Genomic DNA, 26,834 nt, shown 5'->3' on the forward strand with positions numbered 1-26,834 from the left:
GGGATTTGTGCTAGAGGTAGACATCTATCACACAATATCAAACATGTTAAGAGATTAATATATCACATAATATTTACATGTTAATAATATATAGTTTCCAACAAAAATGTTAAGCAATCATTTTTAAAGAAAACAGGGTCGAAGTCCAGACTCACTAATGCATCCTAACAAACTCGATGAGACACACTAATGCAAATTTTCTGGTTCTCTAAGACCAATGCTCGGATACTAACTGAAATGTCCCGTTCATATTGAAATGTCCCGTTCTTATTGATTAAAAATGTTCCATATTAATTGATTTCGTTGTGAGGTTTTGACCTCTATATGAGACGTTTTTCAAAGACTGCATTCATTTTAAAACAAACCATAACCTTTATTTCATCAATAAAGGTTTAAAAAGCTTTACGTAGATTATCAAATAATGATAATCTAAAATATCCTGTTTACACACGACCATTACATAATGGTTTACAATACAAATATGTTACAACAAAATAAGTTTCTTGAATGCAGTTTTTACACAATATCATACAAGCATGGACTCCAAATCTCGTCCTTATTTAAGTATGCAATAGCGGAAGCTCTTAATAATCACCTGAGAATAAACATGCTTAAAACGTCAACAAAAATGTTGGTGAGTTATAGGTTTAACCTATATATATCAAATCATAATAATAGACCACAAGATTTCATATTTCAATACACATCCCATACATAGAGATAAAAATCATTCATATGGTGAACACCTGGTAACCGACATTAACAAGATGCATATATAAGAATATCCCCATCATTCCGGGACACCCTTCGGATATGATATAAATTTCGAAGTACTAAAGCATCCGGTACTTTGGATGGGGTTTGTTAGGCCCAATAGATCTATCTTTATGATTCGCGTCAATTAGGGTGTCTGTTCCCTGATTCTTAGATTACCAGACTTAATAAAAAGGGCATATTCGATTTCGATAATTCAACCATAGAATGTAGTTTCACGTACTTGTGTCTATTTTGTAAATCATTTATAAAACCTGCATGTATTCTCATCCCAAAAATATTAGATTTTAAAAGTGGGACTATAACTCACTTTCACATATTTTTACTTCGTCGGGAAGTAAGACTTGGCCACTGGTTGATTCACGAACCTATAACAATATATACATATATATCAAAGTATGTTCAAAATATATTTACAACACTTTTAATATATTTTGATGTTTTAAGTTTATTAAGTCAGCTGTCCTCGTTAGTAACCTACAACTAGTTGTCCACAGTTAGATGTACAGAAATAAATCGATAAATATTATCTTGAATCAATCTACGACCCAGTGTATACGTATCTCAATATTGATCACAACTCAAACTATATATATTTTGGAATCAACCTCAACCCTGTATAGCTAACTCCAACATTCACATATAGAGTGTCTATGGTTGTTCCGAAATATATATAGATGTGTCGACATGATAGGTCGAAACATTGTATACGTGTCTATGGTATCTCAAGATTACATAATATACAATACAAGCTGATTAAGTTATGGTTGGAATAGATTTGTTACCAATTTTCACGTAGCTAAAATGAGAAAAATTATCCAATCTTGTTTTACCCATAACTTCTTCATTTTAAATCCGTTTTGAGTGAATCAAATTGCTATGGTTTCATATTGAACTCTATTTTATGAATCTAAACAGAAAGTATAGGTTTATAGTCGGAAAAATAAGTTACTAGTCATTTTTGTAAAGGTAGTCATTTCAGTCGAAAGAACGACGTCTAGATGACCATTTTAGAAAACATACTTCCACTTTGAGTTTAACCATAATTTTTGGATATAGTTTCATGTTCATAATAAAAATCATTTTCCCAGAATAACAACTTTTAAATCAAATTTTATCATAGTTTTTAATTAACTAACCCAAAACAGCCCGCGGTGTTACTACGACGGCGTAAATCCGGTTTTACGGTGTTTTTCGTGTTTCCAGGTTTTAAATCATTAAGTTAGCATATAATATAGATATAGAATATGTGTTTAGTTGATTTTAAAAGTCAAGTTAGAAGGATTAACTTTTGTTTGCGAACAAGTTTAGAATTAACTAAACTATGTTCTAGTGATTACAAGTTTAAACCTTCGAATAAGATAGCTTTATATGTATGAAATCGAATGATGTTATGAACATCATTACTACCTTAAGTTCCTTGGATAAACCTACTGGAAAAGAGAAAAATGGATCTAGCTTCAACGGATCCTTGGATGGCTCGAAGTTCTTGAAGCAGAATCATGACACGAAAACAAGTTCAAGTAAGATCATCACTAGAAATAAGATTGTTATAGTTATAGAAATTGAACCAAAGTTTGAATATGATTATTACCTTGTATTAGAATGATAACCTACTGTAAGAAACAAAGATTTCTTGAGGTTGGATGATTACCTTACAAGATTGGAAGTGAGCTAGCAAACTTGGAAGTATTCTTGATTTTATGTAACTAGAACTTGTAGAATTTATGAAGAACACTTAGAACTTGAAGATAGAACTTGAGAGAGATTAATTAGATGAAGAAAATTGAAGAATGAAAGTGTTTTTAGGTGTTTTTGGTCGTTGGTGTATGGATTAGATATAAAGGATATGTAATTTTGTTTTCATGTAAATAAGTCATGAATGATTACTCATATTTTTGTAATTTTATGAGATATTTCATGCTAGTTGCCAAATGATGGTTCCCACATGTGTTAGGTGACTCACATGGGCTGCTAAGAGCTGATCATTGGAGTGTATATACCAATAGTACATACATCTAAAAGCTGTGTATTGTACGAGTACGAATACAGGTGCATACGAGTAGAATTGTTGATGAAACTGAACGATGATGTAATTGTAAGCATTTTTGTTAAGTAGAAGTATTTTGATAAGTGTATTGAAGTCTTTCAAAAGTGTATAAATACATATTAAAACACTACATGTATATACATTTTACCTGGGTCGTTAAGTCATCGTTAGTCGTTACATGTAAGTGTTGTTTTGAAACCTTTAGGTTAACGATCTTGTTAAATGTTGTTAACCCAATGTTTATAATATCAAATGAGATTTTAAATTATTATATTATCATGATATTATCATGTATGAATATCTCTTAATATGATATATATACATTAAATGTCTTTACAACGATAATCGTTACATATATGTCTCGTTTAAAAATCATTAAGTTAGTAGTCTTGTTTTTACATATGTAGTTCATTGTTAATATACTTAATAATATGTTTACTTATCATAGTATCATGTTAACTATATATATATATATATATATCCATATGTATGTCATCATATAGTTTTTACAAGTTTTAACGTTCGTGAATCACCGGTCAACTTGGGTGGTCAATTGTCTATATGAAACATATTTCAATTAATCAAGTCTTAACAAGTTTGATTGCTTAACATGTTGGAAACATTTAATCATGTAAATATCAATCTCAATTAATATATATAAACATGGAAAAGTTCGGGTCACTACAGTACCTACCCGTTAAATAAATTTCGTCCCGAAATTTTAAGCTGTTGAAGGTGTTGACGAATCTTCTGGAAATAGATGCGGGTATTTCTTCTTCATCTGATCTTCACGCTCCCAGGTGAACTCGGGTCCTCTACGAGCATTCCATCGAACCTTAACAATTGGTATCTTGTTTTGCTTAAGTCTTTTAACCTCACGATCCATTATTTCGACGGGTTCTTCGATGAATTGAAGTTTTTCGTTGATTTGGATTTCATCTAATGGAATAGTGAGATCTTCTTTAGCAAAACATTTCTTCAAGTTCAAGACGTGGAAAGTGTTATGTACAGCCACGAGTTGTTAAGGTAACTCAAGTCGGTAAGCTACTGGTTTGACACGATCAATACTCTTGAATGGTCCAATATACCTTGGATTTAATTTCCCTCGTTTACCAAATCGAACAACGCCTTTCCAAGGTGCAAATTTAAGCATGACCATCTCTCCAATTTCAAATTCTATATCTTTTCTTTTAATGTCAGCGTAGCTCTTTTGTTGACTTTGGGCGGTTTTCAACCGTTGTTGAATTTGGATGATCTTCTCGGTAGTTTCTTGTATAATCTCCGGACCCGTAATCTGTCTATCCCCCACTTCACTCCAACAAATTGGAGACCTGCACTTTCTACCATAAAGTGCTTCAAACGGCGCCATCTCAATGCTTGAATGGTAGCTGTTGTTGTAGGAGAATTCTGCTAACGGTAGATGTCGATCCCAACTGTTTCCGAAATCAATAACACATGCTCGTAGCATATCTTCAAGCGTTTGTATCGTCCTTTCGCTCTGCCCATCAGTTTGTGGATGATATGCAGTACTCATGTCTAGACGAGTTCCTAATGCTTGCTGTAATGTCTGCCAGAATCTTGAAATAAATCTGCCATCCCTATCAGAGATAATAGAGATTGGTATTCCATGTCTGGAGACGACTTCCTTCAAATACAGTCGTGCTAACTTCTCCATCTTGTCATCTTCTCTTATTAGCAGGAAGTGTGCTGATTTGGTGAGACGATCAACTATTACCCAAATAGTATCAAAACCACTTGCAGTCCTTGGCAATTTAGTGATGAAATCCATGGTAATGTTTTCCCATTTCCATTCCGGGATTTTGGGTTGTTGAAGTAGACCTGATGGTTTCTGATGCTCAGCTTTGACCTTAGAACACGTCAAACATTCTCCTACGTATTTAGCAACATCGGCTTTCATACCCGGCCACCAAAAATGTTTCTTGAGATCCTTGTACATCTTCCCCGTTCCAGGATGTATTGAGTATCTGGTTTATGAGCTTCTCTAAGTACAATTTCTCTCATATCTCCAAATTTTGGTACCCAAATCCTTTCAGTCCTATACCGGGTTTCGTCTTTTCGAATATTAAGATGCTTCTCCGATCCTTTGGGTATTTCATCCTTTAAATTTCCCTCTTTTAAAACTCCTTGTTGCGCCTCCTTTATTTGAGTAGTAAGGTTATTATGAATCATTATATTCATAGATTTTACTCGAATGGGTTCTCTGTCCTTCCTGCTCAAGGCATCGGCTACCACATTTGCCTTCCCCGGGTGGTAATGAATCTCAAAGTCGTAATTATTCAACAATTCAATCCACCTACGCTACCTCATATTCAGTTGTTTCTGATTAAATATGTGTTGAAGACTTTTGTGGTCGGTATATATAATACTTTTGACCACATATAAGTAGTGCCTCCAAGTCTTTAATACAAAAACAACCGCGCCTAATTCCAAATCATGCGTCGTATAATTTTGTTCGTGAATCTTCAATTGTCTAGACGCATAAGCAATCACCTTCGTTCGTTGCATTAATACACAACCGAGACCTTGCTTTGATGCGTCATAATAAATCACCAAATCATCATTCCCTTCAGGCAATGACAATATAGGTGCCGTAGTTAGCTTTTTCTTCAATAACTGAAACGCTTTCTCTTGTTCATCATTCCATTCAAATTTCTTCCCATTATGCGTTAATGCAGTCAAGGGTTTTGCTATTCTGGAAAAGTCTTGGATGAACCTTCTGTAGTAACCAGCTAGTCCTAAAAACTGGCGTATGTGTTTCGGAGTTTTTGGGGTTTCCCACTTTTCAACAGTTTTTATCTTTGCCGGATCCACCTTAATACCTTCTTTGTTCACTATATGACCGAGGAATTGAACTTCTTCCAACCAAAATGCACACTTTGAAAACTTAGCGTACAATTCTTCCTTCCTCAATACTTCTAACACCTTTCTCAAATGTTCACCGTGTTCTTGGTCATTCTTTGAGTAAATAAGTATGTCATCAATGAAAACAATGACAAACTTGTCAAGGTATGGTCCACACACTCGGTTCATAAGGTCCATGAACACAGCTGGTGCATTAGTTAAACCAAACGGCATGACCATAAACTCGTAATGACCGTAACGTGTTCTGAAAGCAGTCTTTGGAATATCATCTTCTTTCACCCGCATTTGATGATACCCGGAACGTAAGTCAATCTTTGAATAAACAGACGAGCCTTGTAGTTGATCAAATAAGTCGTCGATTCTCGGTAGTGGGTAGCGGTTCTTGATGGTAAGTTTGTTCAACTCTCGGTAGTCGATACACAACCTGAATGTACCATCTTTCTTCTTGACAAACAAAACAGGAGCTCCCCACAGTGATGTGCTTGGTCGAATGAAACCACACTCTAAAAGTTCTTGTAATTGGCTTTGCAGTTCTTTCATCTCGCTGGGTGCGAGTCTGTAAGGAGCACGAGCTATTGATGCAGCTCCTGGTACAAGATCTATTTGAAATTCAACGGATCGATGTGGGGGTAATCCCGGTAATTCTTTCGGAAATACATCGGGAAATTCTTTTGCAATGGAAACATCATTGATGCTCTTTTCTTCAGTTTGTACTTTCTCAACGTGTGCTAGAACAGTGTAGCAACCTTTTCTTATTAGTTTTTGTGCCTTCAAATTACTAATAAGATGTAGCTTCGTGTTGCCCTTTTCTCTGTACACCATTAAGGGTTTTCCTTTTTCTCGTATAATGCGAATTGCATTTTTGTAACAAACGATCTCTGCTTTCACTTCTTTCAACCAGTCCATACCGATTATCACATCAAAACTCCCTAACTCTACTGGTATCAAATCAATCTTAAATGTTTCGCTAACCAGTTTAATTTCTCGATTCCGACATATATTATCTGCTGAAATTAATTTACCATTTGCTAATTCGAGTAAAAATTTACTATCCAAAGGCGTCAATGGACAACTTAATTTAGCACAAAAATCTCTACTCATATAGCTTCTATCCGCACCCGAATCAAATAAAACGTAAGCAGATTTATTGTCAATAAGAAACGTACCCGTAACAAGCTCCGGGTCTTCCTGTGCCTCTGCCGCATTAATATTGAAAACTCTTCCGCGGCCTTGTCCATTCGGGGCAATTTCTAATAATGTGGCCCGGTTTTCCACATTTATAACAAACTACATTGGCATAACTTGCTCCGACACTACTTGCTCCGCCATTACTCGTTCCGACACCATTTGTTCCTTTCGTTCTATTAACCCCTGGTCCGTAGACCTCACACTTCGCCGCGCAATGACCATTTCTTTTACACTTGTTGCAAAATTTGGTGCAGAACCCCGAGTGATACTTTTCACACCTTTGGCATAGCTGCTTCTGATTGTTGTTGTTGTTGCGGTTATTATTGTTGTTGGGATGATTGTTGTAGTTGCTGTTGTTGTTGTTGTTGGACCGTTTGTTGTAGTTGCGATTGATGTTGCGATTGTTGGGATAATTGTTGCGATTATTGTTGTAATTGCTGTTGTTGTTGTATTGGTGATTCTTATCACCATTTTCCTCCCACTTTCTTTTGACTTGCTTCACATTGGCCTCTTCAGCAGTCTGTTCTTTAATTCTTTCTTCAATCTGGTTCACTAGTTTGTGAGCCATTCTACATGCCTGTTGTATGGAGGCGGGCTCGTGTGAACTTATATCTTCTTGGATTCTTTCCGGTAATCCTTTCACAAACGCGTCGATCTTCTCTTCCTCATCTTCGAATGCTCCCGGACACAATAGGCACAATTCTGTGAATCATCTTTCGTACGTGGTAATATCAAATCCTTGGGTTCGTAACCCTCTAAGTTCTGTCTTGAGCTTATTGACCTCGGTTCTGGGATGGTACTTCTCTTTCATCAAGTGCTTGAATGCTGACCACGGTAGTGCGTACGCATCGTCTTGTCCCACTTGCTCTAGATAGGTATTCCACCATGTTAACGTAGAACCTGTGAAGGTATGCGTAGCGTACTTCACTTTGCCCTCTTCAGTACACTTACTTATGGCAAACACCGATTCGACCTTCTCGGTCCACCGTTTCAATCCGATCGGTCCTTCGGTTCCATCAAATTTCAAAGGTTTGCAGGCAGTGAATTCCTTGTAGGTACATCCTACACGATTTCCTGTACTGCTAGATCCAAGGTTATTGTTGGTATGTAGCGCAGCCTGTACTGCGGCTATGTTTGAAGCTAGAAAAGTACGGAATTCCTCTTCATTCATATTCACGGTGTGTCGAGTAGTCGGTGCCATTTCCTTCAAAATAGTCAAATGGAACAAGTTAATCATACAGAATATTAAGAGTAGTTAATAGTATTTCGTAGCATAATATGAACTCATTTATAAAAGCTTTTTCTTCATATTAGCATTTTATAAGTTTAAATTCGGGTAGTACCTACCCGTTAAGTTCATACTTAGTAGCTAATATACAATTCAACTACTACAATTCTATATGAAAAACTGATTATAATAATATTTCGCGTTCAAACTTTTACACAATATTTTACAAACTTACAATACCGCTTATTTTACATATAGCATGAAATATAGCACACAATAAATTTGATACAAGATGGTTGTGAAGATAATTCTAGCTAGTACACAAGTCGTTCAGTAAAGGTAATAAAGACACGTAATTCATACGTCCAGAAACAAGTCATGCATTCTGGTTTTACTAGGATTACTTCCCATCCTTGGTCTTGTGGAACATAACTGTTATGGTCGTTGATAAGACAGCGTGTTGTAACGTCGTCAAAGGGACGAGGGTTACGTAATGTCCAACAGTCCCGTAACAATCTAAAAACCTCATTTCTTACCCCAATTACCGACTCCGTCACTTGTGGGAACGTTTTGTTTAATAGTTATAGCCCGATGTTCTTGTTCTCACTTTGGTGAGAAGCGAACATTACTAATCCGTAAGCATAACATGCTTCTTTATGTTACATGTTAGCCGCTTTTTCTAAATCACGAAGTCCAATATTCGGATATATTGAGTCAAAATAATTTCTTAACCCATTGCGTAAAATAGCATTTGGGTTCCCCGCAATATATGCGTCAAAGTAAACACATCGTAACTTATGGATTTCCCAATGTGATATCCCCCATCTTTCGAACGAAAGCCTTTTATAAACCAAGGCATTCTTGGAACGTTCTTCGAATGTCTTACAAACTGATCTCGCCTTAAATAGTTGTGCCGAAGAATTCTGACCGACTCTAGACAAGATTTCATCAATCATGTCTCCGGGTAGGTCTCTTAAAATATTGGGTTGTCTATCCATTTTGTGTTTTTATACTGTAAAATAGACAAGAGTTAGATTCATAAAAAAAATACTTATTAATACAAGCAATTTTTACATATATCATAAAGCATAAGCACACTATATTACATATATTACACCACACGAATACAACTATCTTATTCCGACTCGCTTGTTTCTTCTTCTTCGGTTTTGGTTCATTTTGCCAAGTTTCTAGGGATATATGATGTTCCCCTAATACGAGCCGTCGTTTTCCACATTGGTTTAGAAAAACCTGGTGGTTTAGAGGTTCCCGGGTCATTGTTACAACTTAAGGACTTCGGGGGTTGACGATACATATAAAGTTCATCGGGGTTGGAATTAGATTTCTCTATTTTTATGCCCTTTCCCTTATTATTTTCTTTTGGCTTTTTAAATTCAGTTGGGGTAATTTCTATAACATCATCGGAATTCTCGTCGGAATCCGATTCATCGGAGAATTGGTAATCCTCCCAATATTTTGCTTCCTTGGCGGAAACACCATTGACCATAATTAACCTTGGTCGGTTGGTTGAGGATTTTCTTTTACTTAACCGTTTTATTATTTCCCCCACCGGTTCTATTTCTTCATCCGGTTCCGATTCTTCTTCCGGTTCCGATTCTTCTTCCGGTTCCGACTCTTCTTCCGGTTCCTCTTCGGGAACTTGTGAATCAGTCCACGAATCATTCCAATTTACATTTGACTCTTTATTATTATTAGGTGAGTCAATGGGACTTGTTCTAGAGGTAGACATCTATCACATAATATCAAACGCGTTAAGAGATTAATATATCACATAATATTCACATGTTAAAAATATATAGTTTCCAACAAAATTTGTTAAGCAATCATTTTTCAAGTAAACACGGTCGAAGTCCAGACTCACTAATGCATCCTAACAAACTCGATAAGACACACTAATGCAAAATTCTGGTTCTCTAAGACCAACGCTCTGATACCAACTGAAATGTCCCGTTCTTATTGATTAAAAACGTTCCATATTAATTGATTTCGTTGCGAGGTTTTGACCTCTATATGAGACGTTTTTCGAAGACTGCATTCATTTTAAAACAAACCATAACCTTTATTTCATCAATAAAGGTTTAAAAAGCTTTACGTAGATTATCAAATAATGATAATCTAAAATATCCTGTTTACACACGACCATTACATAATGGTTTACAATACAAATATGTTACAACAAAATAAGTTTCTTGAATGCAGTTTTTACACAATATCATACAAGCATGGACTCCAAATCTCGTCCTTATTTAAGTATGCAACAGCGGAAGCTCTTAATAATCACCTGAGAATAAACATGCTTAAAACGTCAACAAAAATGTTGGTGAGTTATAGGTTTAACCTATATATATCAAATCATAATAATAGACCACAAGATTTCATATTTCAATACACATCCCATACATAGAGATAAAAATCATTCATATGGTGAACACCTGGTAACCGACATTAACAAGATGCATATATAAGAATATCCCCATCATTCCGGGACACCCTTCGGATATGATATAAATTTCGAAGTACTAAAGCATCCGGTACTTTGGATGGGGTTTGTTAGGCCCAATAGATCTATCTTTAGGATTCGCGTCAATTAGGGTGTCTGTTCCCTAATTCTTAGATTACCAGACTTACTAAAAAAGGGCATATTCGATTTCGATAATTCAACCATAGAATGTAGTTTCACGTACTTGTGTCTATTTTGTAAATCATTTATAAAACCTGCATGTATTCTCATCCCAAAAATATTAGATTTTAAAAGTGGGACTATAACTCACTTTCACAGATTTTTACTTCGTCGGGAAGTAAGACTTGGCCACTGGTTGATTCACGAACCTATAACAATATATACATATATATCAAAGTATGTTCAAAATATATTTACAACACTTTTAATATATTTTGATGTTTTAAGTTTATTAAGTCAGCTGTCCTCGTTAGTAACCTACAACTAGTTGTCCACAGTTAGATGTACAGAAATAAATCGATAAATATTATCTTGAATCAATCCACGACCCAGTGTATACGTATCTCAGTATTGATCATAACTCAAACTATATATATTTTGGAATCAACCTCAACCCTGTATAGCTAACTCCAACATTCACATATAGAGTGTCTATGGTTGTTCCGAAATATATATAGATGTGTCGACATGATAGGTCGAAACATTGTATACGTGTCTATGGTATCTCAAGATTACATAATATACAATACAAGATGATTAAGTTATGGTTGGAATAGATTTGTTACCAATTTTCACGTAGCTAAAATGAGAAAAATTATCCAATCTTGTTTTACCCATAACTTCTTCATTTTAAATCCGTTTTGAGTGAATCAAATTGCTATGGTTTCATATTGAACTCTATTTTATGAATCTAAACAGAAAAAGTATAGGTTTATAGTCGGAAAAATAAGTTACAAGTCGTTTTTGTAAAGGTAGTCATTTCAGTCGAAAGAACGACGTCTAGATGACCATTTTAGAAAACATACTTCCACTTTGAGTTTAACCATAATTTTTGGATATAGTTTCATGTTCATAATAAAAATCATTTTCCCAGAATAACAACTTTTAATTCAAAGTTTATCATAGTTTTTAATTAACTAACCCAAAACAGCCCGCGGTGTTACTACGACGGCGTAAATCCGGTTTTACGGTGTTTTTAGTGTTTCCAGGTTTTAAATCATTAAGTTAGCATATCATATAGATATAGAATATGTGTTTAGTTGATTTTAAAAGTCAAGTTAGAAGGATTAACTTTTGTTTGCGAACAAGTTTAGAATTAACTAAACTATGTTCTAGTGATTACAAGTTTAAACCTTCGAATAAGATAGCTTTATATGTATGAATCGAATGATGTTATGAACATCATTACTACCTTAAGTTCCTTGGATAAACCTACTGGAAAAGAGAAAAATGGATCTAGCTTCAACGGATCCTTGGATGGCTCGAAGTTCTTGAAGCAGAATCATGACACGAAAACAAGTTCAAGTAAGATCATCACTTGAAATAAGATTGTTATAGTTATAGAAATTGAACCAAAGTTTGAATATGATTATTACCTTGTATTAGAATGATAACCTACTGTAAGAAACAAAGATTTCTTGAGGTTGGATGATCACCTTAAAAGATTGGAAGTGAGCTAGCAAACTTGGAAGTATTCTTGATTTTTATGAAACTATACTTATGGAATTTATGAAGAACACTTAGAACTTGAAGATGGAACTTTAGAGAGATCAATTAGATGAAGAAAATTGAAGAATGAAAGTGTTTGTAGGTGTTTTTGGTCGTTGGTATATGGATTAGATATAAAGGATATGTAATTTTGTTTTCATGTAAATAAGTCATGAATGATTACTCATATTTTTGTAATTTTATGAGATATTTCATGCTAGTTGCCAAATAATGGTTCCCACATGTGTTAGGTGACTCACATGGGCTGCTAAGAGCTGATCATTGGAGTGTATATACCAATAGTACATAAATCTAAAAGCTGTGTATTGTACGAGTATGAATACGGGTGCATACGAGTAGAATTGTTGATGAAACTGAACGAGGATGTAATTGTAAGCATTTTTGTTAAGTAGAAGTATTTTGATAAGTGTATTGAAGTCTTTCAAAAGTGTATAAATACATATTAAAACACTACATGTATATACATTTTACCTGAGTCGTTAAGTCATCGTTAGTCGTTACATGTAAGTGTTGTTTTGAAACCTTTAGGTTAACGATCTTGTTAAATTGTAGCGACCCGACCAAATCGTCATTGACGGCGCCGTCTACTTAGGTCCCGTTACGTGGTCATAAGTCTTTAAAACAACGTTTGACCAAAAGATATGTCGCATTCATTTCAAATGTAAAGGTTGTTCAAGTTTTACAAGAATAGTTCCACCACAAGTTACGATACCAAGTTTTAAGTACAAATGAAACTTATGCGACACAATTTAAAAGTATCCAAAAGACGCTCCATGTATGCATGTATACTCGACATCCAAGCAAGTATCAAAAGAGTGCGGAAGCATGTATCACTAAGCATTCAAAACCTGAGAAAACATAGAAGAATCTGTCAACGAAAACGTTGGTGAAATCATAGGTTTAGTAAGTAAATTGTATTGAACCACAAGGTTCTTTAAGAATTGCTCAACCAGAATCGTTCACATTCCAAAATAGTATTTGTATCACGAGCACCCAATTATCAAGGCTTAACCGAATCTTCCCTCTGAATTTTGAATTTAGTGTTAGAACTTACACTATACATTGTTGAAATTATATTTCATTCACTAACGGTAGCGAACCGTCTGAATGAGGGTTTGTTAAACCCGTATGGCCACACAACATAATTACACGCTTACACTTACACCCTGCAAGTGGAACTAATGATAATTGGATTGAGGACTTTTGTTCAAACTCGTATGCATCTTTGTATTCGTATTTGTTCACAATGTAAAAGCATGAAAAGTAAATAGGTATGAAATGTATGTGTTTCTCAGCCCACGATGTAAAGAATAAAAGTGATTAAAAGTGGGACTATGATCTCACCTTGAATGCACGAGTAGTAAAGTACTTCAACAAGTAAATGTGTGCAAGAACAATGCTAGTCTTGACCTAAACAAATAGGTTGTATCAATAACGGTAAACACGATAGGTCAAAGATGTTCAATTAGTCCTATGGCTCGTTAAGACTCGATCCTAATAGCATGTGAATCAAATTGTCATGTTTCATGCAAGGTACAAGTATAAAAACATGTTAGAACGATTGCACAATTATTTGGTTAAGTTTGATTAAAAGTCAACTTGGTCGGGTCAAAGTCAACAGAAAAGTCAACGGGGTCGGGTTGGATATCCGACAATTTTTCTAAGTTATATAATCATATATGAGCATGTTGGCCAAGTTTCATGTTAATCGGAGATCCGTAGCATAGCAAACATTTTCATGTCAAATGACCAAAGCAAACAGCCAGTTTTAGCCAAATGGGACGGCGTCCCAAATGGCTAGACGGCGTCCCAGTTCAAAAGGTGGGACGGCGTCCCGAGAAGATAGACGGCGTCCCAGTTCAAAAGGTGGGACGGCGTCCCAAGTATCTGGACGGCGTCCTGATCTTTTCCCAGGCCCTGTTTGCTGTATTCCTCAAATGGACGAACCAAAACACAAACAATCACATTTTATGATCCGCAAACAATTAGAACATGTATTTTATATCATCGGAAAGCTCTTTCGACAAGGAACGCAACTAAGCACTTTTCATCAAGCAAAAACATCATATACTATAACCGAAATCCCGTCAAGTGATCAATAGAGGTTTATTTTCAAGTTTCAAGTTCGTAAAACGTATTTTATGATCCGGGAATCCAATTTACACATACGATATGCCGTTTTGAAGGTAATGAAACATACATTACAACTAAACACTAACAATTAACATTTCATGGCATTCAAGCATCAAAAGTTCATGTCAAGAACTATCAAACCCTAGTCAAACATCACAAAATCATTAATCGGGTTTTTGAAGTTTTCTTAATCAACCTACACATCAAAACGAAGCTAGTGATACTAGTAACACAATTAAAACATGAAATTTAACAATCTACAACATTAACTCATCCAAAATCAAGGATTAAGCAAACCCATTCCAAAAACTCAAACTAGTTACTCAAAACAACAAATCGAGCAAGTAAATCATATATTCATGCTAGACACGAGCCATAGACACTAACTAACACCATTTCAAGTATATAAAACGAATTTAGAGAAATTTAGAGTTTTAGAAATGTTACCCAAAATCGATGAAGTTAGTATCAAATCGTAGAGAATGAAGAGAGGATTAAGAATATGTAGTCGGATTTGTTGTGAGCTTCCAAGATTGAATTTAGATGATGAATGAATGGAATGGGTTTGTGTGTGTGTTCTTGAGATGGAGAGAAAAGAGGTGAGGGAGATGATGGAATGAAAAATGGGTTGACTAGTTGACCTAGTCAACTAGTTTGCCCATTTGGCAACTCCGGTCCCTCGAGTTTCAAAGCGGGTGCGGGATTTAACCGATCGAATATTTTTAAAACGCAAGTTAACGAGAGATGTTATAATTAAATAACAAGAATATTATGAACGTTCGTCAACGGAGTCGACGAATTTAAATACGAAAGATATTATTTTAAAAAAAAAAAGACGGCGTTAAAATAAATTTAACGGAAAAACGCGGGATGTTACATTATCCACACCTCAAAAGAAATTTCGTCCCGAAATTTAGTTGGAAGTAGTAGTCGATGTCTCTTCCTTGAGACCTTGCATTGTCAATGCTATGAATAAGCGAAAATACGTCCTTGGGCATTCCCACGAATTTGGACAGTCGGGGTTTTACGTTGTATTAAGGTTTGGTTTTACGATCCACAGTTTCAACCGGTCTTTCTACGAAGAGGAGTTGTTATCGATAGTAAGTTTATCTAGAAGGATAGCACGTTCCTGTTCCGCAGGACACGTATCTAAGTTTGTTACATGGAAAGTAGGGTAAACGGAAACTTAATTGAGTCGGAGGTTCTAAACGGTAGGAAGCGGTTCCAATACGCCCCAAGATTTCAAAAGGATCAATATTGCGGATATAAATTTCCTCGATTTCCCGAAACGGATTACACCTTTCCAAGGTGCGGTTTCTCAATATTACGCGGTTACACACTGGGATTTGTGAGGTTTTCATCTAAGTTTGGTATAACTCTTCTGGCGACTACGGATCGTCTCGAGCCCTCCTCGGATTTGAATGATTTCAATTGTTGTTTCTTGATGGAGTTCAGATTTCGGTGGTTGATGCTTTGGTTAAATGAACAGGGGTATGACATTAGCGGTCATATAGGGTTTCGGAAAGTGCGCGTGAACACACGAGTGGTAACTACTGTTGTAAGAGTGATCTACTAAAGGTGACAATACGAGTTTGTGACATGTCTTTCCAAGACGTAAATCGTTCGTTTGCTCGGTTCGTCAGTTTGTGGGTGGTACGCGGTACTCATGTCTAAGCGGGTTCCCAAGGTTCCTTGTAAAACTAGAAGTGAAACGAGTATTTCGATACAGGATGAATGACGAAGATACACCGTGTTGGAATAGAATCTCTTAAGATATGTTTGAACAAGTCAGTTAGGGTTCGAAAAATGTTCGTTAGGACTATTCACCCTCGTGGCGAATACTAATGTAATATGAGGAGTTTATCTGTCCATGGAGAAATGTTACAAGGAGTTTCCTTAAACGGAAATGCGAGCGATGAGGATAGGAGTGAAATGAGGACTTTGAATAGGATGAGCTTACATCTCGAGGTTGCCATAACGTGCCTCTAGTTGTCAAAAGTTGAAGTCTGAAAGAGAAACGAGATAGTACACGTAGTTGTATGGTTCGGGGTTGCATAATAGTTGGCCGATTATCAGAAACACAAGGGCGTTAAGTCAAAGAAGAGTGAAGTATCGTTGGATTGTGTGTTATCTTAAATTCCAGTAATATCAGACGGTAATGGTGAAATATCAGGGGTGTGTAGTGTGGTACGTGATGACGAGAAAATTGATCGGATCCACAATTTAGTATTCGACTTCTCCGTGCAAGATAACGAATTTAACTAGAAATGTTGGTGTGAAGAATCACGCTCAAGGTTCGATCGCGGAGAGATTAAAGTCGTGTAACACGAGAAAAGTCAGAAATGAATTTTCGGTAATAACAGACGAGGTCTAAGATTTTACGAATACAAGTCTGTGTGGGGAGAGTTTCCTGATTACATGTGGCTTGATTTTGAGATTGATTGAAATGCCTTGATCATTAACATTATGGTCTAGAAAATTGGACTTCGTTCAACAGAAATTCTCACTTGGAGAATTTGGTATAAAGTTGCTCTTTTCTCAAAAGTTCGAGCGTAAGATGGTGATGTTGTTCGTTTTCCTTCTTTACTTAAATAAGTTAAGATGTCATCTATAAATAAGATAACAGATTAGTCTATATGAATTTGCATACGCGGTTCAAGAGGTTTATGGATACGGACGAGCCTTGGATAAATCGAATGGTACTAAGAGAGATTTACAACTAACGTTGCGAGTTCGGAAAAGACTCAGGAGACATTGTCTCCCTTAACCCCCAATTGATGATAACCGGAACGGAGGTCGTTTTGGAATACACACGGGATTCATGCAAGAAATCATGAGGTCATGGATGCGAGGGAGAGGGTATCGGTTTCCAACCGAAAATTACTCAGTTCACAATAATCTATACAAGACGATGGGGAAACATTTTTTTTTTTTTTTTTTTTTTTTTTTTTAACGAATAAGTTCCGAGCTCCCTAGTTCTATAGGTGTCAAGTCAAAAGTCTTAATGTATATCCTCCAATAAAATTTATAGGCACACAATATTTTTTTCCGTTGGTCACTTAAATCGTCTAAGTAGTATCTAGAGGAAAAAGTGGAATGTAAAGAGCACGAGTCAAAGACTTGTTTATAAAACGTCTAACGGTAACCGAATCGAATAAACATGAAACGTGAGAATTTCGAGAAGAAACATACCCGTGACTAGTCCATCGTCGTCTCGGGCATCCTAGGCGTTGATGTTGAAAGTTTAACGGCGTGCGTTGGGGTTGATTTTCTTATTTGGGCACGCACTCCTAAAATGACCCGGTTGGCCACATTCAAAACAAACACCCGTCTTGGGTGCATTGTGCTCCTTTTGAGCGACGGGAGCGGTATTCCTACACTCGTGGGCTACATGGCCACTTCTTTGACACTTCAAGCAAAATGGTTTGCCACATTCGCCTAAATGATGTTTGTAGCACTCGTTACAATACGGTAGGTGTCCGGTATAACCCCTCTTGCCATCGGAGGTGTAAAGCTTCTTAGTAAAGTTGTTGTTGCTTGATTGGGAGGGTTCCCACTTTCTTTTGTTGCCGCCCGATTTATCCTCGGCCTTAGGTGCCGGAACTACGATTTCGTCAACCGTTTCAATTAGTTGGCGAGCCATGTTCATAGCGGCTTGATGAGTAGTGGGTTTGGATGACATCACCCCTTGTTTGATGCTTTTTGGAAGACCGAGCATGTAGAGCTCAATCCTTTGAGATTCGGGGTTAACAAGATTAGGACACATCAAGGATAGTTCGGCGAAGCGTTGATTATAAGCTTTAAGATCGTTTCCGACCGCTTTCAAAGCTCTTAGTTCTTCCTCAAGCTTTCGGGTTTCTTCGCGCGGAAAATATTCAACAATCATCTTTTCCTTTAGATCGGCCCAAGAGAGGGCATGAGCTTCATCGGTACCCACCGATTGAACATAGGTATTCCACCATGTTAGAGCAATTCCGGAGAAAGTGTGAGTGGAGTATTTGACCTTGTCTTGGTCCCGACAACCGCTTATGCTAAAGACGGCTTCCGTTTGCTCAAACCATCGGGTGAGCACGACCGGTCCCCCGGTTCCATCAAAAGTGTGAGGTTTGCACCCCATGAAAGCTTTATAGGAGCATCCCTCGTTTGAGTTTCCGGCTCCATTGTTGTTGTTGTTGTTGTTGTGGTTGTTATTATTATTGTTGTTGGATGAGTGACCGGCCATGGCCGCATCTACGGCGGTAGCTATCATCCGTTCGAGAGCTTGTTCGGGAGTTTCATTGCGGCGTACACGACGAGGAGCCATTGTTCCTTCAAGACACAAGAATATCGTTGGTTAGTATTTTCAACAATACTAACCGGAGTATGGAATAAGGATAGAGAGAAAATTTTCCTTGACTCGCCCTAAATTCTTTATGTCATAATGTCGGAACGTCCATGTGAATCACCGTAATATAATCCCGGAAATTATATTACCCTGATTCTCATGTGCATTTAACATTACTTCATAAAGTCAAGGTGGCGCGTCAACAAAATTTATCAACATAAGATCAAGATCGAATACGAGTTAGATATGATAGAAGAGTTCGAGTATAAATGCACAAATAGTCAAGTAATTCCTACTGCAGTCTATATGCCGGTTGTAGTCTAGATTCACCTATGTACCCTATGACTCGGGGTGGACACAAATGAACTCTAAATCCCTACAACCAAGGCTCTGATACCATCTGTAGCGACCCGACCAAATCGTCATTGACGGCGCCGTCTACTTAGGTCCCGTTACGTGGTCATAAGTCTTTAAAACAACGTTTGACCAAAAGATATGTCGCATTCATTTCAAATGTAAAGGTTGTTCAAGTTTTACAAGAATAGTTCCACCACAAGTTACGATACCAAGTTTTAAGTACAAATGAAACTTATGCGACACAATTTAAAAGTATCCAAAAGACGCTCCATGTATGCATGTATACTCGACATCCAAGCAAGTATCAAAAGAGTGCGGAAGCATGTATCACTAAGCATTCAAAACCTGAGAAAACATAGAAGAATCTGTCAATGAAAACGTTGGTGAAATCATAGGTTTAGTAAGTAAATTGTATTGAACCACAAGGTTCTTTAAGAATTGCTCAACCAGAATCGTTCACATTCCAAAATAGTATTTGTATCACGAGCACCCAATTATCAAGGCTTAACCGAATCTTCCCTCTGAATTTTGAATTTAGTGTTAGAACTTACACTATACATTGTTGAAATTATATTTCATTCACTAACGGTAGCGAACCGTCTGAATGAGGGTTTGTTAAACCCGTATGGCCACACAACATAATTACACGCTTACACTTACACCCTGCAAGTGGAACTAATGATAATTGGATTGAGGACTTTTGTTCAAACTCGTATGCATCTTTGTATTCGTATTTGTTCACAATGTAAAAGCATGAAAAGTAAATAGGTATGAAATGTATGTGTTTCTCAGCCCACGATGTAAAGAATAAAAGTGATTAAAAGTGGGACTATGATCTCACCTTGAATGCACGAGTAGTAAAGTACTTCAACAAGTAAATGTGTGCAAGAACAATGCTAGTCTTGACCTAAACAAATAGGTTGTATCAATAACGGTAAACACGATAGGTCAAAGATGTTCAATTAGTCCTATGGCTCGTTAAGACTCGATCCTAATAGCATGTGAATCAAATTGTCATGTTTCATGCAAGGTACAAGTATAAAAACATGTTAGAACGATTGCACAATTATTTGGTTAAGTTTGATTAAAAGTCAACTTGGTCGGGTCAAAGTCAACAGAAAAGTCAACGGGGTCGGGTTGGATATCCGACAATTTTTCTAAGTTATATAATCATATATGAGCATGTTGGCCAAGTTTCATGTTAATCGGAGATCCGTAGCATAGCAAACATTTTCATGTCAAATGACCAAAGCAAACAGCCAGTTTTAGCCAAATGGGACGGCGTCCCAAATGGCTAGACGGCGTCCCAGTTCAAAAGGTGGGACGGCGTCCCGAGAAGATAGACGGCGTCCCAGTTCAAAAGGTGGGACGGCGTCCCAAGTATCTGGACGGCGTCCTGATCTTTTCCCAGGCCCTGTTTGCTGTATTCCTCAAATGGACGAACCAAAACACAAACAATCACATTTTATGATCCGCAAACAATTAGAACATGTATTTTATATCATCGGAAAGCTCTTTCGACAAGGAACGCAACTAAGCACTTTTCATCAAGCAAAAACATCATATACTATAACCGAAATCCCGTCAAGTGATCAATAGAGGTTTATTTTCAAGTTTCAAGTTCGTAAAACGTATTTTATGATCCGGGAATCCAATTTACACATACGATATGCCGTTTTGAAGGTAATGAAACATACATTACAACTAAACACTAACAATTAACATTTCATGGCATTCAAGCATCAAAAGTTCATGTCAAGAACTATCAAACCCTAGTCAAACATCACAAAATCATTAATCGGGTTTTTGAAGTTTTCTTAATCAACCTACACATCAAAACGAAGCTAGTGATACTAGTAACACAATTAAAACATGAACTTTAACAATCTACAACATTAACTCATCCAAAATCAAGGATTAAGCAAACCCATTCCAAAAACTCAAACTAGTTACTCAAAACAACAAATCGAGCAAGTAAATCATATATTCATGCTAGACACGAGCCATAGACACTAACTAACACCATTTCAAGTATATAAAACGAATTTAGAGAAATTTAGAGTTTTAGAAATGTTACCCAAAATCGATGAAGTTAGTATCAAATCGTAGAGAATGAAGAGAGGATTAAGAATATGTAGTCGGATTTGTTGTGAGCTTCCAAGATTGAATTTAGATGATGAATGAATGGAATGGGTTTGTGTGTGTGTTCTTGAGATGGAGAGAAAAGAGGTGAGGGAGATGATGGAATGAAAAATGGGTTGACTAGTTGACCTAGTCAACTAGTTTGCCCATTTGGCAACTCCGGTCCCTCGAGTTTCAAAGCGGGTGCGGGATTTAACCGATCGAATATTTTTAAAACGCAAGTTAACGAGAGATGTTAAAATTAAATAACAAGAATATTATGAACGTTCGTCAACGGAGTCGACGAATTTAAATACGAAAGATATTATTTTAAAAAAAAAAGACGGCGTTAAAATAAATTTAACGGAAAAACGCGGGATGTTACATAAATGTTGTTAACCCAATGTTTATAATATCAAATGAGATTTTAAATTATTATATTATCATGATATTATCATGTATGAATATCTCTTAATATGATATATATACATTAAATGTCTTTACAACGATAATCGTTACATATATGTCTCGTTTAAAAATCATTAAGTTAGTAGTCTTGTTTTTACATATGTAGTTCATTGTTAATATACTTAATAATATGTTTACTTATCATAGTATCATGTTAACTATATATATATATATATCCATATGTATGTCATCATATAGTTTTTACAAGTTTTAACGTTCGTGAATCACCGGTCAACTTGGGTGGTCAATTGTCTATATGAAACATATTTCAATTAATCAAGTCTTAACAAGTTTGATTGCTTAACATGTTGGAAACATTTAATCATGTAAATATCAATCTCATTTATAAAACCTGCATGTATTCTCATCCCAAATATATTAGATTTTAAAAGTGGGACTATAACTCACTTTCACAGATATTTCCTTCCTCGGAAATAAGACTTGGCCACGGATCGATTCACGAACCTATACAAATATGTACATGTATATCAAAGTATGATCAAAATATAATTACAACCATTTTTATTATGTTTTAAAGATTTGAGTGTATTAAGTCATCTGTCCTCGTTAGTAACCTACAACTAGTTGTCCACAGTTAGATGTACAGAAATAAATCGATATATATATTATCTTGAATCAATCCACGACCCAGTGTATACACGTCTCAGGCTAAATCACAACTCAAATTATATATATTTTTAGAATCAACCTCAACCCTGTATAGCTAACTCCAACATTACTTCATATAGAGTGTCTATGGTTATTCCAAATAATATATATACATGGGTCGATATGATATGTTAAAACATTTGCATACGTGTCTATGGTATCCCAAGATTACATAATATATTAGAATACATGTAAAATACAATATAAGTTAGCTAGGATATGATTTGTATAGATTTGTTAAACATTTTCCGTAGCTAAAAATATCAAAAATATCCAATCTTGTTTTACCCATATATTCTTCATTTTAAATCCGTTTTGAGTGAATCAAATTGCTATGGTTTTATATTGAACTCTAATTTAAGAATCCAAACAGAAAAATTATAGGTTTATAGTCAGAAATTTAAGTTACATGTCAATTACTAAAGAGGTAGTCATTTCCGTCGAAAGAACGACATCTTGATGACCATTTTGAAAAACATACTTTCACTTTGAGTTTAACCAAGATTTTTGGATATAGTTTCATGTTCATATGAAAAATCATTTTCCCAGAATAACAACTTTTAAATCAAAGTTTATCATAGTTTTTAATTATCCAAACCAAAACAGCCCTCGATTTCACTACGACGGCGTATATCCGATTTTATGGTGTTCATCGTGTTTCCAGGTTTTAAATCATTCAGTTAGCATATCATATAGATATAGAACATGTGTTTAGTTGATTTTAAAAGTCAAGTTAGAAGGATTAACTTTTGTTTGCGAACAAGTTTAGAATTAACTAAACTATGTTCTAGTGATTACAAGTTTAAACCTTCGAATAAGATAGCTTTATATATATGAATCGAATGATGTTATGAACATCATTACTACCTCAAGTTTTCTGGATAAAACTACTGGAAATGAGAAAAATGGATCTAGCTTCAAAGGATCCTTGGATGGCTTGAAAGTTCTTGAAGCAGAATCATGACACGAAAACAGTTCAAGTAAGATTTTCACTCGAAATAAGATTGTTATAGTTGTAGAAATTGAATCAAAGTTTGAATATGAATATTACCTTAAATTAGAAAGATAACCTACTGTAAAAAACAAAGGTTCCTTGATCTTAGATGATTACTTGGAATAGATTAGAAACCTTGGAAGTAGTATTGCAAACTTGGAAGTATTCTTGATTTTTATGAAACTATACTTATGGAATTTATGAAGAACACTTAGAACTTGAAGATGGAACTTGAGAGAGATCAATTAGATGAAGAAAATTGAAGAATGAAAGTGTTTGTAGGTGTTTTTGGTCGTTGGTATATGGATTAGATATAAAGGATATGTAATTTTGTTTTCATGTAAATAAGTCATGAATGATTACTCATATTTTTGTAATTTTATGAGATATTTCATGCTAGTTTCCAAATGATGGTTCCCACATGTGTTAGGTGACTCACATGGGCTGCTAAGAGCTGATCATTGGAGTGTATATATCAATAGTACATACATCTAAAAGCTGTGTATTGTACGAGTACGAATACGGGTGCATACGAGTAGAATTGTTGATGAAACTGAACGAGGATGTAATTGTAAGCATTTTTGTTAAGTAGAAGTATTTTGATAAGTGTCTTGAAGTCTTTCAAAAGTGTATGAATACATATTAAAACACTACATGTATATACATTTTAACTGAGTCGTTAAGTCATCGTTAGTCGTTACATGTAAATGTTGATTTGAAACCTTTAAGTTAACGATCTTGTTAAATGTTGTTAACCCAATGTTTATTATATCTAATGAGATGTTAAATTATTATATTATCATGATATTACGATATATTAATATATCTTAATATGATATATATACATTTAAATGTCGTTACAACGATAATCGTTACATATATGTCTCGTTTCGAAATCATTAAGTTAGTAGTCTTGTTTTTACATATGTAGTTCATTGTTAACACACTTAATGATATATTTAAATATCATTTTATCATTTTAAATATAGTGTATCAATATCTTAATATGATACATATGTATTTAGTAGACGTTATCATAACGATAATCGTTATATATATCATTTCGAGTTTCTTAACTTAGTAATCTCATTTCTTATGTATATCACACATTGTTAATATACTTAGTGAGATACTTACTCATCATAATATCATGTCAACCATATATATATGTCTATATATACCACAACATGTAGTTTTTACAAATTTGTAACGTTCGTGAATCGCCGGTCAACTTGGGTGATCAATTGTCTATATGAAACTTATTTCATTTAATCAAGTCTTAACAAGTTTGATTGCTTAACACGTTGGAAATATTTAGTCATGTAAATATCAATCTCAATTAATATATATAAACATGGAAAAGTTCGGGTCACTACACTCACAAGGGCTGCTAAGAGCTGATCATTGGAGTGTATATACCAATAGTAAATACATTTAGAAGCTGGGTATTGTACGAGTACGAATACGGGTGCATACGAGTAGAATTGTTGATGAAAATGAATGAGGATGTAATTGTAAGCATTTTTGTTAAGTAGAAGTACTTTGATAAGTGTCTTGAAGTCTTTCAAAAGTGTATAAATACATATTAAAACACTACATGTATATACATTTTAACTGAGTCGTTAAGTCGTCGTTAGTCGTTACATGTAAGTGTTGTTTTCAAACCTTTAAGTTAACGATCTTGTTTAATGTTGTTAACCCATTGTTTATTATATCTAATGGGATGTTAAATTATTATATTATCATGATAATATGATGTATTAATATATCTTAATATGATATATATATATATATATATATATATATATATATATATATATATATATATATATATATATATATATATATATATATATATATATATATATATATATATATATATTTAAATGTCGTTACAATGATAATCGTTACATATATGTCTCGTTTCGAAACCCTTAAGTTAGTAGTCTTGTTTTTACATATGTAGTTCATTGTTAATATACTTAATGAGATACATACTTATCATAATATCATGTTAACTATATATATATCCATATATAAGTCATCATATAGTTTTTACAAGTTTTAACGTTCGTGAATCGCCAGTCAACTTGGGTGGTCAATTGTCTATATGAAACCTATTTCAATTAATCAAGTCTTAACAAGTTTGATTGCTTAACATGTTGGAAACACTTAATCATGTAATTATCAATTTCATTTAATATATATAAACATGGAAAAGTTCGGGTCACTACATATACCTCCCACCTGATGGCATTTTCAGTTTACTCATTCATTGAATTTTTTAATGATAAATATATCTTTATTGATTTTATTGGGTAGTTTGGTACTATTTGCTATGAATTTGTAACATGAATAGATACTGCATTGGCATGGATTCAGTTAGTGTGTTTTTGTATAATGGTTTTCAAGGTTGTATTTTGAGTTGAAGTTTAGATACTTTAATACAAATAATCAGTTCCTTCTCTTATTGTTTAAAAGTTGATTGGTGTTATGTTATGATGTTACGGATTAACTAGATTATCTGCAATTGTTAGGTTTGATATTTCTGTGAATAAAAAATGAAACATATTGTGAAGATTATGACATTTTTGGTGGCGATAACCGCCATATGGATTAGCTAACTTCGAACCGCAATGATTCTAAAGAGTCATACATGGTTGGTGAGTTTCTTCATATACGACTGATTATATGCAGTTTGATATATATTCTGTATTCTAATGTAATGTTTTGAGGCATTATGTTCTTCTTTAACCATCTTTATCAATCGTTTTGTTCAACAGCTGCCTCTGTACTTCATTGTGTCATTAAGAAGTGCTTCGTATTAACAAGATGTTGTCCTGTGCTGGACCCGATAGGCTTCAAACTGGTATGCGAGGTGCGTTTGGTACACCACAAGGTGTGTGTGCTCGTGTTAGTATTGTTCAGGTTCTTTTATCCGTTAGGTGTATAGATGGTAACAGTCAGCATGCTCAAAAGGCACTTGGCCGTGCCAAGTTTAAGTTTCATGGTCGTCAAAAGATTATTGTTAGCAGGAAATGCTATGACATCTAATTTATTTAATCAATGCATATTGATTTATATTGTTGTTTGTGGATTAATTAGAAGGTTATAAAATTTTGGTTATTTTAAGGGATTTACCAAGTTTAGTCTTACTGACTATCTCCAGTGGAAGTCTGAGAACCGTATCATGAATGACGGTGTCAATGCTAAGGTATTTTTTTTTTATCGTCATAATGAAACATGAAATGCCATGCGGTTTACCAAAAGCACCTCACATACCAGTTTTGGTGACTGTATGTCATAACATTTTATTTCCATGTCTCATCTAGGCGCTATTAATTTTTCCTTGAAGATAGTTCTGAAACTATGTTTCAGGGTGTATCAAGTGGCTCAGGTATGTTTTACGTTTATCGTCATTTTTATATTTATTTA

At 35.1% G+C, this 26,834-nt stretch overlaps 1 pseudogene; it reads left to right on the plus strand.

Annotated features, from left to right (window-relative positions):
* The window catches only part of LOC139901812 (large ribosomal subunit protein uL16-like), a 46,983-nt pseudogene that overhangs the window by 19,712 nt on the left and 437 nt on the right, over positions 1-26,834 (plus strand).

This window comes from Rutidosis leptorrhynchoides, chromosome 1 (assembly GCF_046630445.1).
Source record: "Rutidosis leptorrhynchoides isolate AG116_Rl617_1_P2 chromosome 1, CSIRO_AGI_Rlap_v1, whole genome shotgun sequence".
NCBI lineage: Eukaryota > Viridiplantae > Streptophyta > Magnoliopsida > Asterales > Asteraceae > Rutidosis > Rutidosis leptorrhynchoides.